Raw genomic sequence first — 11,441 nt, forward strand, 5'->3', positions numbered from 1 at the left:
TCCTTTCCCTTTTGCTTTGTTAACAGAACAGGCAGTAATAGTGAGAGCCCAGGGACACCCCGAACAGGAGTGGTGGGACTGCTCTTGCTGCTTCAGGCGTGAAGAATCCTTTATTGTGATACAATGTATGTTTGGTGGCATATTTTTATGGGAATCTTGGGTTTCTGACGCTTTTGTCCTCCTTTGTTAATTTTACCACGATCCAAAACTGGCTATAGTGGAAGAAAAGGTTTATTATCCATTGGCGGGGGGGGGGGAGACGGGGAATTGTGGCACATCATCCTGGGAATGTGGCACCGTGTATTACCTGGGCATTTTCATAGGGGTGGCCCCCTGCCGAAAGCCCCAGGTCCCCTGGCCCTGCATATCCCTCCCCAATTGCGTCCCAGATGGGGTTAACCCAGAAGAACTCCATACCCCGCGAGACAGCACCGCCCGGGACAACATTGCGTCCCATCTCCATCTAACCCCCCTGCAAAGAGTTTGTTTCCACCACTCTTTAGAGGAGAAAGATCTCTATTTGTACTGCCAACACTTTTGGTTCCACTGGGAAGGAGAAACCTGGGAGCAATGGCTCGAGTGAACCACTGATGAGAAGGTAAATGGGGAGGTTTTCAACATTACAGAAGAGTTCAACATTGCCATCAGAGTCAGTGCTTCACATTGACAGCTGGAATCGGGATGTGGTTGTGGTATTGGTACCTGGACAGTGTAGGGTTTAACCCAGTCCCCGTAGTTCCAAATGTTGGTATATTACTTATATCACCCACTCATCCACACACACATCCCACCAGTGCGGGGAGGTAAATATTACGTGTCCCGAACAATTTCCAGCATCCCTTCTAAATTGTAGCCTCCTTTGCTTAGCCCCCAGTCTTCAGGGAATCGTCTTAGGAAAGCACCTCCACGTCTTCCTCCCAACCAGCGGTGGTGGAAAATTTTACCAGCCACCAATGGGAGGCAGATACTCAATGCTGGATCCTCCTCAATGCTACCTTGGGGGCTTTAGACATTACTTGCCTCTGAAGCGTTTCAGATCCCAGCCTTCCTTCCCAATTGTACCAGGGGGGCCAACCTCCAACTTGTGCTCCTTACGCAGGCATTGTCCCCCCAGAAAAAGCAGACCTTGGTGAGCTCCTTGTGGGATGGGGCCAATTCGGCAGCTAGCATTTGGAATATTCAGCAAGGGGCCATGAGAGACGAGTGGTTGGGACAGTTGGAAAAGGCCATGGGGCTGGTCACATGTGCAGATCTCACCCACCTTACAGTGACCACTTCCGCCCTCGAACATACTGCTGAATTGGCCCTTCACACGCGAGACGCCTTACGGGGACTGATTGAGGCCATAATTGAGGCTGGGGACCAACTAGCTTGGGATTCTGTGTGCTCCCAGCACCAACAATATTTGACCCAGCAAGTCCGTAGCATCTAGGAGGATGTGCTCCATGGAGCATAGCCCAGGGAAATCCATTTCCACTCAGGGATTCCCAGGGAGTGTTGGCCTTTTCACTATTCCTGGAAGCTCACTAACTGAAAGTGCACAGGCATGGCTTGCACCTTCATGGCCTTCGGCCCATGAAAGGAGTGTGGGCCACTGCCTCTGGGTGGTCCATCGCGACGTGGGAAGTGTCTCCCCACCCCATGACATGGCTAAGAGGTATGTGCTGACTGCATCCCCTGACTATCACCACATATGGATTGCAGAGGGCAACACGTGGCAGCTATGGCCTATGGAGCTCCCTCAAATAATCTGTAAAGAAAGGGCAATGCCAGGGCGCTTTTATGAGGTGGGTAAACACATCTGATGAGAAGGAGAGGCATCGGGATACACCTCCACTAAAACACATTTCTTTACCAATACCTCTGCTTGTGTTTGGAGGACCACTACCCCAGAGTACCCCTCAACTTGCTGTTACAATCTTAAGCGCAAAATTTTTCAGTGCATTGGCCTGCTCTTATTCAAAGTATTGTAAATATTTCTAACTATATTGTGTTTAATTTTTCATGGATTACACCCAATGTTTTTCTTCCATTATCGCACACCCGGGAGCAATTTACCCTGTTCCAAACAGATGCCTCCTCCTTTACAATGTTGCAGCACACATTCAACCTGGAGAAAGCTGCCTTTGCCACAGCCATTCAGGTGGGGCATCTATGTCAACAAGGGGATATGTTATGCTATGTTACTAATGAAGCCAGAAGCCATCACTGGCTTGTGTATACAATTGTTGCTGCCCTACTAATTTTGTTTTTGCTATATTGCTGTTTGTGTAGGAGGCCAATGGTGACACTAGCCAGAGTGTCAGAGGGAGGGTGGAAACCTCAGTGGTGACCCCTTACAACGGGGTGTTGATTTGGGGTCAAGGGGGGGGGGGACTGTCACAATAAATGGCCCCCCTATGGGGTCCCCTGGGTCAGCACCAGCGTTGTATATTGCTAACGCCTTTATATGCATTGGAAAGTATCTTGGGAAGGGTTGAAGGTGTGAGTGTGGAGTGGAAGATTCCTTTGAAGGTTACAAGAGGCAGAAGGGGGAGGAAGGAAGAAAGGAATGGGTTAAGTCGACAATCCAGCGAGGCCCGAACATAAGGAACGAAACTGCAGCCCAAGGCCAGCGCACACAAACAAGCTCTCTGCTGCCAAACAGCCAGAAGCCTGTAGCTCAACCCCGGCCAGCCGTGAGAAAGGAGAACTGAGCCAGACAGAACTGAAGGGGTTGCAAAACTAGTAAGATTACGAAGATCAGTGAGTGGAAAAACAACAGTCTCGTGACCCTGAAACCAGTGTGTTTTGGGGAAACTAAGGGAGCCGCGGAAAGCCGGTTCGGACTGGAACCAAGAGCACAGGGGACGAGGGTCTCTGAATGAAAACACCCCTGGAAGAACCCAGGGCTTAAAACCCTCCCAAGAGCTGAAGCAAGTCGGAGATTTACAGCGGACCCTAGACGACCTGTGGACGGGGCAGAACTCTCTTCTACCCTCCCCCCTTCTTCTTACATTACACCCAGGCTTGGGTTGTGCATGAGTAAGTATGAAAATGGGTTAGGACTCTGGCACTATCGCTTTCTTCCTCCCTCTGAGTGACGTGGGGCGCGCGCTGCACTCACCGCTGTTATTTGATTAATAAAGCTTTAAACTTAGTCACTTGGTGTGCTCCTTCATCTCTTCCCCTAAAGATCTTGCAGCCTCAGCCTGATCATCTGAAGCCCCAGGAAGATAGGGAAAATCTCTTTGTGACAGATTTATGTTACCAATCTGATACCATACAGACATATAAAGACAACAATAAAGGTTTCTGAAATGAAGTAGGTGAATTCCTTTTGGGCTATTCTGAAGAACCAGATGAATCATCCTACTGTGTGACCAAGTGTACCCCTGATATATGCAATTACATGGCTTGAATTACAGAACAATGTTACTGAACCAAGCATAGCGCTCTATTAATATAGTGAAGTGTCAAGATTTACATCCAGATATGACTTACCCTTTGTGTATGATCACAGACCCTTCTCAACCTTCTTCATCTCATTGTGGCTCTATCTGTCCTCCTTGAGCATCTTGTCCAAGAAGGCATTTCTTCTCTGCTGATTCTTCTTTTTCATTTCTGGAATCAGCTGTAGAAATTTCTTTTGGACCTATCATCAGGTAATTGCCAAAAGGCTGAATTCTGTCTTCTCTCTCTAGAATGTCTCCTTGTTTGCTTGAGCCTAGATCACCAGCTCGTTCTCTGATCATTCTGTCTGCTTTCATTGGCTCTCTCAGGTTCTGGCTACAACATAACTTATTAGTCATTACTTCAAGACTGAAATCCTTCCTTCTGGATTAAAAAAAAAAGTAGTTCTGTTTTGTCCATGGTGGTTACTTTGCTATCTCAGCCCCTAACTTTGTTGCTTTTAAGACCAGAATGTTTGCCCCCTCCCCATTTTTTTACCCTTTTATGCTTTTATTACATTTCCCTTGACAGTAATTTCACTTGTTGCAATTGCTATCTCCATTTCCAGTATTCATCTTTCCTAGATTTTGAATGTCATATTTTAAGTATTTTAGTTGGAGTCTTTCAGTTTCACAGTGGTCTCTACCAGCAGATCCATATAGTAGCCTCCCTGACGTGTTTAATGCTTTTGGCTCAAGAATCAGTACTGCTGTGGCACTGACAGGTAAAAGTGATGAGAGGGACTGGCAATAAGTTTAGTTGCTCCTAGAATGACTCAGTGAACTGGATGTATGTTTTAATGACTGAGACTCAATACTGTCCTCAGGAATATGATTACAAAAAACAACTATATTTATATAGTTATTCCTAGGTTAAGAGAAGGTGTTCCAACACATTAAAATATAACAAACCCACCCCTTCCGCTGCTCCATGTTCTTCAAGATTGGCCAAGCTGGCATGGACTTACTCTTTGCATATGGTCACAGAACCTGACTCTTAACAGTCTTCATCTTTCTGTGGCTTTCTCTGTCGTTCTTTAGCAGCTTGTCCAAGAAGTTGTTTCTTCTCTGCTGGTTTGACTTCTGGCTCTGCAATAGCTCCTTTTTCATTTCTGGAGTTGGCTGTAGAAATGTCTTTTAAGCCCTTTCGTTTGGAGCTCCTCTACCAGCACTGAGGAGTGCCCTATGACTGACTCTCCATACATCCTACTCTGCATCTCCTGCATAGGGCCTGTGGGGGCTACTGCCAACCTGGGTTGATACTAACTATCACAAAGCCTCCTGCTATCTGTAGGAAGAGGGATATGCAGACTGGGGGGGGGGGATCTCTGTTTACTGAAAACAGGTGCTTGTGGGTGAAGGAGAGATGGATGTCTCTGCTGTTTCCATTTTCCAATAGCCGTTCCCAGAGAAATTGTATGTTCTGACTGATGAGCTCATGTTGCCACCTGAATTGCTCTACTGTATTGTGCTCCAGGGAAGAGGGGAGCATTCAGTCCCTCAGTTTTCTCTGGTGTTACTCAGCCGGGGAGAACCCACTCTCCATATCTTGAGGAAGGCACTCCCTAATGATCTCCCAGTTGTGAGTGGAGCAGAGATTTTCTCTCTCGTGGCAAGGATCATGTTGGGGTGGCTGCAAAGGTGCTCTGAGGTGACTGCTCAGGGGGCAGTTGTCCCTTCCTCATCCTTCCATCAGGATTTCACTAGTGTTCCAAGTCCACTCAGCACTTGGGTCAGGGTTGGGTCACTGGATCTCTCTCTCTCTTTTTTTTTTTAAAGCTCATCTCTTCAATTTGTTTTTCAGTGAGCCATCACCACGTTCCAGCACTAGATTCTGAAGTCTTCTTAGATTAGCTTTAACCCAACGTGTATCTTTTGTTTTAGTTCCTAACACCCAAGCAATTCTATGAAATGTAAAGTAAAAGTTTGTCTTTGGAAGAGCAGATAAAATGTGCTTTAATGTCAGGCAATAGCCCAATGCAACATTTAGAGAGAGAGTTTCATCCTCAGGTCAGCTTGCATACAACTTTCATGTGTATTCTAAGCCATAACTTCTTCTGGGTAAACGTTTTTATAGCTGTATCTAAATTACAGAGCCACCTGTGTCAAACCCATTTGTGATAATTTGAGACACTACAATCTACTGGTGTTTCCTATTCAACTCAGTGAGTAAGCAATGGAAAACATGGTGGCAAATGGTCAGGTATGTATAAGTATGGAAGCTTTATTTGTCTTTTCCTTTAAATTTAGTTCATGTTAGAGGAATAGCAAGTTAAAGCTATGATCTCTTCAAACCCTCATAAGGAAGTGTAGATAGGAAAGTTGTGTTACCAATGGAGTTTACATTAAGCATGTATGCATTGATTGTTTATTAACAAAAAAATGAAAATAAATGAACATTAAAAATGTGTGTGGGAAGGATTTCACGCACCATTAAATAATTTTAAATTAATTATTAATAAAATAAAGACTAAAACTGGGTGAAATTCTTTTGGACAGGCACAAATGCAGATTCATCAACACTGTTATTTCATGAATTTGTGATGTTTTCAACAAATTGTTTCAGACAAACAAAAGTCCAGAAAAACTAAAACATTTTGTTTCACCATTTTAAGTGAAATATTTTTGCTTTTTCAATTCAAATGACTTTTTATTTTGAAATTTCCTTCAGTATAATGAAAAACAATTAAAAAAAGATTGAATGCTCAAACCTGAAATGGAACATTTCATTTTGGGTCAAGGGTGATCTAAAATTAATTTGTTAGTACTTTTTGATTTGCTAAAAATTTTGAAACAATTCACATTCAACTTGACCCAAAATGATTTCTTTAATCTAATTTTTTGAACTCACAGTGAGCCAAAAAAATTCATTATTCACATGATTCTAGTAAACACTCCAAATATATGAACAATAAAATAATTGTATACGTTAAGAGACTAAGTTCTGATACTTTTGCTCATGTCAAATGGTAGCTTAGTCCATGAGTAATCCCATTGCCAACTGGATCACTCAAGGAGTAACCTAGGGTCTGTCTATACTGCAGTTGGAAGTGTGCTTCCCAGCACAGCTAGACAGACACACATTAGCTCTGCTTGAGCTATGTGCTAAAAATAGCAGTGTAGCTGGGGGTATCACAGGTGGCAGCTAGTCCAAGCTGAGTGCAAACCTGCTCAGATCCCCTGGGTACATCCTTGTTAACCCAAGCAACTGCCCAGGCTACCTCTGGCTACACTGCAGTATTTTTGACCTGTTAGCTTGAGCAGAGCTATCACGTTTGTCTACCCTTTCTTGGAAGCATGCGCCCAGCTGCATTACAGACATAGCTTACTGTGAGTAAGGGGTTTAGAATCTGACCCTAAATTCATAAGCATGAATGCAGTGCTCATGTATGTGAGAAACCAATAGCTCTGGATGTAGTTGCTGAACATGCGGGCAATATACAAAACTTCATCACATATCTCCGTGAAGGCTCCTCAATCCTAACTCTCCGTACCGCACCTTTTGCTATTCCAGATTGATACTCTAGCACAAAGACTGCCAGCTATATTTGATTTGTGTGGCACTTTCTGATGTGGATATGTATCTCGAAGAGACTATTGACTTCATTTTTCTATCACTTTATTTTTGTTGATCTGGATATTATTTAGCAAACCTATAGGAAGGCAAAATACAATCTAGACCTAAATAAATAAATCTCGAAACAAAATGCCTCGGACCCATTTTCTGCTGCCCTGCACTTTATGTAGTCACTTATCCCAGTGAAAAGTGAGTGCAAAAAGGATGTAACATGCTATCAAATCAGAACAGTAGCCTTTCACGCCCACTGTAAAAACTAGTGTAAATGACTACACAAAATGCAGTTCAATTCTGAATCGGATTATTACATTTAGCTACTAGATACAGGTGAAAGGGTGAGATTTTATGGGCTCAGTAGCTAATCATATACAGCTTATACTCAACTGTTCACAATCTATAGTATCAGCTTGCTATCCTGGTGCCTGGCTGAGATCAGCAGGTTGATTAGGAGGAGTTAACTGAAGCTAAACCCAAGCAAGACAGAGGTTATGCTTGTAGGCAGAGAAAAACCCTTCAAGGAGATTGCCCTCATGCTGCTCTCTTCTTTAGCTGAGTACATACGTATACAAATCTTCAAGGCAGTCTTCAGGTTACACATCTTTCTAGACTGAGTCTGGTCTTACAAATAGCAGTCTCCATAAGAAACAATTTAGGAAGTGAAGACTTCAGCCCCTTCTTCCTAGTAATGAGCTGATCTCAATCATGCACACCTCCATTACCTCATGAAAAGGTTATTGTAATTCAATTTACCTTGCGCTTGAAAGAATTAGCCCTAAAAAGGCTACAAAGCAACAATATGAGTTACCAAGAGCAAGTAAACGCTGCTCAGTCTGTTAGCTCACTATAGAACATTGAGTCAAATTTTAGGTTTTATTCCTTATTGAGGCTCTGAATGGACAGATTATTTTAGGTACCATCTAACCCTCCAGAACCTTAATAGCCCTGCTCCTTAGGGGAACTGTCTGTCACAAGGATGAAGCTAGTGTGCAGGAGACAGAGCTTTCGAGATGGCTGGTATGAGACTGTGAAATTCACTACTGCAGGAAATTGAAATGACCACAAACAAACCTCGCCATTTTTCCAAATGCAAAACTCACTTTTGACCTTGTTTTGCCACATGGCAGCACAAAGTGTATCAATTTTACTTAAAACATAAACGCTTTTTCAAAACCAAAGCATGCAACTTTTCCTCCTGGGAGTGAGGGCCAGAGAGAAAACTTTAGTTGAATGACATTAGTGCTTTTGGTAACATTTTCAAAAACTTCTATGTGATTTAGAAGCCCAGATCCCAATCACTTTCAGTGAGGTTTAGGCCCCTTTTGAAAAAGTTCTAAGTCAGTTAGGTGCTTTTGCATTTTTTTTACCTTTGTCTTTTTTCTTTTTTTTAACTTTGTTTTTACTTGTGTGTGTGTGTGTATGAGGGTCAGGGTGAGTAAATGGCCATTCTTGATTTTATTTTATATGTTTAGGAGCACAGAGTGATCGCCTTTTATTCTGGATTGCAGGTCAAAGCTCTGCCCAGATAGATGCCTATATTACTGAGATATGTGAGGGGACAGCTGGGGCAGTGGAGACTTCCTGCAGAGGCTGCAGCAGCACTAAGATATCTGGAGGTAGGTTTGCCTTTTTCCTGCTCCCCCCTCTACTCCTGGGTGTGGGAAGAGGGGGAGTAACTCCTCTCAATCCCACCCCTCCCCATGCACCCAAAATGAGAGAGGAATAGGCAGTGTGGTAGGAGCACTTGTGACCTGCCCCCCTCATCTCAGAAACCAGGAGCAGTTTGTAAGTCCAGGGAGAAATAGTTCCCAGAATGGGAAAGAGGTGTAGGGAGAAGCACTGGTGACTCTGCCCCCATTGCAATCTGGAGATGCCTTAGGAATTGATATGGGGAACAACCCTACCCAAAAAAAGATGGGTGTTTCTGAGGGAGAGGGATGGCGCCAGGAGGAACACACTGCAATGACCCCAATGGCCCAGTTATTAAATGCAACCCTGCAACAGCTCTACCAGGCTCCCCTCCTGCTAATCTTTGTATCAGTCTCAGATAGAGTAGAGGAGACCCAGCCTGTGAGTCCCACCTATACCAACCCAGCACTCCACCTCTCCCGGCAATGCGAATAACTTGCTATGGGAAAAGTCCTGGATGTCAAGGGCACATAGGAAAGAGAGAACTGTTACAGCAGTTTGTACAGCTAATACACACATTAGCTAGTATCAGCAAAGTCTAACTATCTCCCCTTTAAAACCACTTTTTTCTGACTACCATGAGAATTAACATCCAGGTCCTCTGCTTCCATCTCAACCTCACTGGTTCAGTGGTGCACAAACATAACCACCTTCTCCAGAGTAAAAATACATTATTTTGTTCTCTAATATATAGCAAAGATAAGGGCTGTTATAGAAGGGATAAAGGAGAGACAAGAGAAAACATAGGGGGGAAATCAAATCAGTATCTTAGATGTCTGTATACTAATGCAAGAAGTATGAGGAATAAGCAGGAAGAACTAGAAATGTTAGTTAATAAACACAACTTTACATAGTTGACATCACAGAGACTTGGTGGGATAATATACATGACTAGAATATTGGTATAGAAGGATACAGCTTGCTCAGGAAAGACAGGCAAGGAAAAAGGGAGGAGGTGTTGCCCTATATATCAAAAATGTATACACTTGGACTGAGGTTGAGATGGAAATAGGAGACTTGTTTAAAGTTTCTGGGTAAGGATAAAAGGGGTCAAAAACAAGGGTGATGTCATGATAGTGGTCTACTGTAGACCACCTAACCAGGAAGAAGAGGCGGATGAGGCTTTTTTTAAACAGCTAACAAAATCATCCAAAGCACATGATTTGGTGGTGATGGGGGACTTCAACTATCCAGACGTCTGTTGGGAAAATAACAAAGCAGGGCACAGATTATCCAACAAGTTCTTGGACTGTATTGGAGACTTTTTTTATTTCAGAAGGTGGAGAAAGCTACTAGGGGAGAGGCTGTTCTAGATTTGATTTTGATAAATAGGGAGGAGCTGGTTGAGAATTTGGAAGTGGAAGGCAGCTTGGATGAAAGTGATCATGAGATGGTAGAGTTCATGATTCTAAGGAATGGTAGGAGGGAGTACAGCACAATAAAGATAATGGATTTCAACAATGTAGACTTTAGCATACTCAGAGAGCTGGTACGTAAGATCCCATGGGAAGCAAAGTGAAAAACAGTTCAGAAGAGTTGTCAGTTTTTCAAAGAGACATTATTAAGGGCACAAGAACAAACGATCCAACTGCATAGGAAGGCTAGGAAGTATAGCAAGAGACCACCCTGACTTATGCAGGAGAACTTTAATGATCTAAAATGCAAAATAGAGTCCTACAAAAAAAATTGAAACTAGGTCAAATTACAAAGGATGACTATAAACAAATAACACAGTATGTAGGGACAAAATTAGAAAGGCCAAGGTACAAAATGAGATTAAACTAGCTAGAGACATAAAGGGTAACAAGAAAACATTCTACAAATACATTAGAAATGTAAGCAGGCGTGGACTCACTCCTGCAGCACCTCCTGCTGGTCATCTTGGGAATTAGCTCACCAGCCTCCAGAGCGCCCTCTGCAGGCCAGGTGTCCCACCTGTCTTTGGCCATCGTGTCCCTCCCAGACCCCAGTGCCCTTGGCTTAGGTGCTGCCCCCCCTGGCAGTACCCCACTCTCTCTCTGGGTCTCCCCACCCAGGGGAACTCCCACCCCCTATTCCAATTTTGCCTCAGTTGTGGCTACTGCCAGTCACCATCTAGCCCCCACACCCTGGGGCAGACTGCAGTCTATCAGCCAATCATCACCGGCAACAAGGGGTTTGGACTGGCTGCCTTTACCCACCCTCTGGCTGCCCTTGTGCAACCCCAATACCTATTTGGGCCTAGGACCAGGCCTTGCAGCCTGGGGAGTTGCTGGCCTAGGGCTTCCCAGCCCTCAAGGCCTTCCCCCAGCCCTGCCTTACTCTAGGTCCTCAGGTGAGCTCCCTGCAGCCAGGCCTGTCTCTCTCTCCTGTCCTCTCTCTCTCTCTCTCCTCAACTCTACCTACCCTGGCCTTCTTATAAGGCTGAGTGGCTCAGTTTCGGGCATGGCCCCAGCTGCAGCCACTTCCCCAATCAGCCAGGGTTTTGCCCCTTTACACAGCCCCAGCCCTCTGCAGGGCTTTTCCAACCCCTTCAGGGCTGGAGCGGGCGTTCACCCCGCTACAAGAAGCAAAAGGAAAACCAAGGACCCGGGTTGCCCTGTTACTCAATGAATAGGGAAAAACAATAACAGAAAATGTGGAAATGGCATATGTGCTAAATGACTTTTTTGTTTAAATTTTCACCAAAATATTTAGTGGCAATTGGACTTGTAACTTAATGAATGCCAGTGAAAATGAAGTAGGATCAGAGGCTAAATTAGGGAAAG

At 44.2% G+C, this 11,441-nt stretch overlaps 1 long non-coding RNA gene across 1 annotated transcript; it reads left to right on the forward strand.

The window, feature by feature from the left end:
- The first annotated feature begins 298 nt into the window (after window positions 1-298).
- On the forward strand, window positions 299-11,112 carry LOC122172233 (uncharacterized). The gene is made up of 3 exons (XR_006172328.2): window positions 299-2,143; window positions 5,526-5,634; window positions 8,514-11,112. It is a non-coding gene; the product is annotated as an uncharacterized LOC122172233 (long non-coding RNA).
- The last annotated feature ends 329 nt before the right edge of the window (window positions 11,113-11,441 follow it).

The sequence above is a fragment of the Chrysemys picta genome, chromosome 1 (assembly GCF_011386835.1).
Source record: "Chrysemys picta bellii isolate R12L10 chromosome 1, ASM1138683v2, whole genome shotgun sequence".
In the NCBI taxonomy this organism is placed as follows: Eukaryota; Metazoa; Chordata; order Testudines; family Emydidae; genus Chrysemys; species Chrysemys picta.